The following is a 4,916-nucleotide window of genomic DNA, read 5'->3' as shown; positions in this document are numbered from 1 at the left end:
TTCTAGTCCTCACCTTTTCAGAATAGATCATGTTTTCAAGCTACACATACAATTACTGCATGTGGTAAAATGCATAGTTGACAGTGAAAAGAATATCTTGAAAAACACAGTGACTTATGGTGTTTTTTCTTCTGAGACTTCAGGAAGTTCATAAGAGACTGGTGTGATATTTATTTATTTTTAATTTTTTTAAGCTTATTTATTTATTATTGAGAGCACAAGCTGGGGAGAGGCAGAGAGAGAGAGAGAGACCCAGAATCTGAAGTAGGCTCCAGGTTCTGAGCTGTCAGCACACAGGGCTCAAACCCACGGATGGCAAGGTCATGCATGACCTAAGGGCCCCAAGGGATTTATTTTTTTTTAACATGATATTTTGCATGCATTTCTTCCTCTCCTTTCCAACAAATATTAACGTTACCATTAACAATATTCCTCATAAGGGAATTAATCTACAGGCTGGATATTAGGAGGAAAACCGGAGGTACGGAGTGGGGCCCTTGTGGGAATGGGGTCAGGCAAGATGCAGGCTGTGTATGAGTGATGCCCTTTCTAAAGGGGCTGCTGTATCAGAAATACGAGACCAGGGGTGCCTGGGTGGCTCAGTCGGTTAAGCATCCGACTCTTGATCTTGGCTCAGGTCATGATCTGGCAGTTCTCATGAGATTAAGCCCTGTGTTGGGCTCTGCACTGACAGCCCATAGCCTGCTTGGGACTCTCTCTCTCTCAAAATAAACAAGAAAAAGAAAGAAAAAAGAAATAAGAGTCCAGAGTTGCTCAATTTTTCCAGTTTCTGAGGGTAACTGCCTTTTCATGTGAAGTCTTTTTTTGAGTATGTTGGCAACCAATTCAGATGAAAAAACAAACACTGTGAAGACCTAATAAATTGTTTCTGTAGCCAGATTTGGCTTGGGAGGCGGGGGGCACTTTCCAACCTGGATTATGAAAATTTGATTCATTTCATGGAACACAAAATCTCATGTATTTTTATCTGAAAAATACTGATCAGATACCAATTGGAAAAGTGTGAAAAAGGGCTGTGGCTTGAGCCCAAGGACATGTTACATAGAAAGGCCTTATGAGACTCGCCCTTCATCCCCAGCTTATCCCACCTGAAACCACTTAACAGACACAGGCAGGCTCAGCAGCGCCCCTGACAGTCCTTTCCTACTAGCTTTAGCACTTATTCCTACCCGAAAATAGCAGAAACGTCACTTTCCTGACTTTGGTTTTCATTTCATTTATTGAAACTTAATTCTCTATAATACAAACTACCCTAGAGCAGGCCTTGTATTTATAGATTTGCTGGAATCCGTTGTGCTCTTAGTGAAAGCTGGCCTTTGTTGTTTCAAATGCTTAAAACACCATGGAAATTATTGAGCCTAGAGCCTCAGATGGAGCTTTGGCAGCTGGCCAGAATGTCTTCCTTCCTCTGACTCTTCTGTTTAGACCATTAGAGCAGGAGTTTAATTTTTTGATTAAGCAAAATCATTACAGATAATATTCAGGTAGGCTATAAAGTGAGAAATGCTCTTTTCTGAAATTTGCCCTATTTAGGATTGGAAAGTTCAGGGGATTAGCACTAAGAGGTGGAATATTTCAGCTTCAGATTCTAATCTGCCCCCAGATGGTAATTGACCCCAAAGTCATCATTATGAGAAGCCTGGTTGGGCCTTTGGAATTAGTCACAGTTGTCAGGCAAGAAAGCGATTCCTTTTCAGAATAATTGAAGGTCAGATAGGATTGCTCTCCCACCTCCTGGTCTGGGCCATGTTTGACAAACTCCTGTTTTCTTTACTGAGGGAATGGGAGACTGATCAGAGCAACTCTTCCAACCTGTCAATTTGGCACCTCAACAGAGTAACGTTAAGAGCTCTGAATCAACAAATGGGTGGAAAGTGAAACCAGCTAACTATCAGGAAAAGAGATAAGCTGTGCCTTGTCAGGTGGCGCTGATAAAGGTTCACCTGCTTTTAGTTTGGTGCTGATGAGGAAAGGCTCTTTGTGGCTGATTTTTCGAAGGCCACAATTTTCTCCGCTCCAGACACTCCAAATAAGGTTTTATTTATTTACTTTTAAGTGACATGGAAAGCTGTCCCTTTAATCTCTTCAGTGACTGTATTTAAAAGGCAGTTTAGCATCACGTGAAGAGAACGTTGGAATAAGATTGTCTGGAATTAGCCAACCAGATACTTAACTGTGTGGTACCTATAGGCAAGTAGTGTCCTCTCAGGTAAAATGTGGATAATAAGGGTACCTACCTGTTAGGGTTGTGGAATGAAATGGAGTAAAGCAAAAATAAAGTACTGGGTTAAGTGTTTACTAGACTCTTGTTCCTATTATCGATATGATTATTAAAGGTGGAGGACCAAGAAGGTACTACTGGATGGTTCTGGTCAGCCAGGGGTGACAGCTATAGAACGGAGAGTTTAAACGACAAGAAGTAAGAAAGAGTTAAGAGGCTGAATATAAAAGCATGAAATTGACCTCTGTCTCAAACATTAAAAAAATAAGCCCACATGATTGATCCCAAAATCTCTGTTAATGCTTGAATTTGAAAATATCCTGATACTACATGGTCCCATAAAGTTCTCATGAAAGGAGATCTGGTTATCGCTACATATATAATTATTAAGCTTTTCCTCTTGAATCTACCCTCACAAAGAAAAGAACCTCTGTCATGTTTAATACCAATGAAAGTATCATTCTTGGATATCATAGAGATAATTATTCTTAACAAAAATTAAAAGGACAACAGAAAAAGGAGGGTAGTTGGCCTGCAATATGTTGATCAGCCTGTTAACATTTTCTGTGGTGTCTTTGATGCTAGAGAAAACAATTTGCTTTTCGGATAATAGTTGTTTAGGAAATTCTGCTTAATCATTGAAATTCTTCTTTCTCATTTAATCCTTCTTTGAAATTTTTGGTCCAGGATCTAGATTCTGACTTCATAAATTACTAGATTTCAAAATCAGGGGTGCATGGGTGGCTCAGTCGGTTGAGCATCTGGCTCTTGATTTCAGCTCAGGTCATGATCTCTGGGTTGGTGGGGTCGAGCCCCGTGTAGGGCTCTATGCTGGTAGCTTGGAGCCTGCTTGAGATTTTCTCTCCCTCTCTCTCTCTCTCTCTGCCCCTCCCCCACTCACACTCTCTGTCTCTCTCTCAAAAGTAAATAAATAAGCACATAAATTAAAAATAAAAATCAATATGATGTCCAAAGGAGAATAGTCGATGGTTTGGCAGACAGCACTCCTAGGGATTAGTGTAGTGGGCAGTTCTCCAAATGGGGTCTGTGGACCCCTGGAGATCTCTATCTAACTCCTTCGCAGGGGGTTGAGTTGAAACTATTCTCATAATACTATTAAGATGTTATTTGCCTTTTTTATTCTCATTATTTCATTGACTGTGTGGTGGGATTTTCCAGAGACTACATAAAATATAAGCTTGTATATTTTTATGTTTTAAAAATGTCCTAGTCTTGGGGCACCTGGGTGGCTCAGTCAGTTGAGCATCTGACTTAGGCTCAGGTCATGATCTCACGGTTTGTGGGTTCAAGCCCCCCATCGGGCTTTGCACCGACAGTCTGGAGTCTGCTTCACAGTCTCTGTCTCTGTCTCTTTCTCTGCCCCTCCTCTGCTCATGTGCTTTCTCTCTTTCAAAAATAAACATTAAAAAAATTTAAAAAAATTTTTTAATATGCTAAATGTCTCTAGATTTAACTCAATTACAAAAGCTCCTCTTTGGAGTCTTCGGTAACTTGTGGGCATGTAAAAGGGTCCTGAGAGAAAAACATTGGGGAACTCTGGATCCAGGAGAAAAGCAAGGTCTGCTGGTGTCTGAATTCGTTTTGGGAATAATGACGAGTTCTTCTCCATTTCTTTCAAAAACAGTCAAGAGGAACTGAGGTTAAGTGACCATAAGAGAAAGTAAAATTAACTGTTAAGGACCACTCCTGTTCATTTGGGGAGATCTAGTAAACGCAGAGGTGACAGGGACCAGGTCCTCCGAAAGACTGTTCTGTGTGTGAACAGTCCTGTACTTGGAATCACTTTGATACAGAACTCCCCAAAAGAGACTCACAAGTGTAGGTACATGCAGCTCCCCCCCCCCCCCACTGCTGCAGCCTCTGCCCAAGGTGACCTTATGGTGGGACCCTGCATGTCACCCACGTCTGCCTCCTCAGATGGTGGTTGTGTTATAAAGCTAGTGGGAAAGATCATAGTTTTGCTTCCATGAAGCAACTCTTTCTCCTGGCGGATTTTGTCTTCATTTTGCCATAAATTGTGATTGTTCTGCCTCTTTTCTTTGCCGGTGTGCCTTCCAGCCAACAATTTTCAGCACCTCTTAGTCGGGCACTGTGCTGGGTGCTTTCTGATCTAATTTAATCTGCAGGCAATCTTGGGAGGAACCAGTTATTTTTGGTTAGCATTTCCGATGTGCACTTAGGAAACTAGGACTCACAGTATTTCCAAGGTACTCAGGCGACACAGCCGAATCAGGCAGAAGCAGCAACTCATACCATTTTTGAGACTTCTGTTCTCTCCACTGTACCATTAAACCCATGGTTCAATCATGAGTTTGGCGTGGGGAGAGGTGGAGTGAAGAGGGGAGAATAATGGGGCAGGAAGTAGCCCCGAGGTGGAAAAAGGCAAAGAGCAAGAAATTGAAATGGGTTAGTGGTTAAGGACATGGACTCTGGAGCCAGACTGTCTAGCTTTGAATTCTTGTCCTACCACTTGCTAGTATTGTGACTTTGGGCAAGGTACTAAACCTATTTGTTTTTCTGATTTTGAAAATGAAGTGAAAGTACTTTTAGAAAAGGTGGAATTGGAGTCAGGAAGGTTTAAAATAGAATAGTGTTATCTGCATCTAAACCTTTGACCTGCTTTACGTCCATCCCAACTTTGAAGATTGATGCA

The sequence above is a fragment of the Panthera uncia genome, chromosome A2 (genome assembly GCF_023721935.1).
Source record: "Panthera uncia isolate 11264 chromosome A2, Puncia_PCG_1.0, whole genome shotgun sequence".
Classification (NCBI taxonomy): Eukaryota; Metazoa; Chordata; class Mammalia; order Carnivora; family Felidae; genus Panthera; species Panthera uncia.
Note: the sequence above shows the minus strand (reverse complement) of the source record.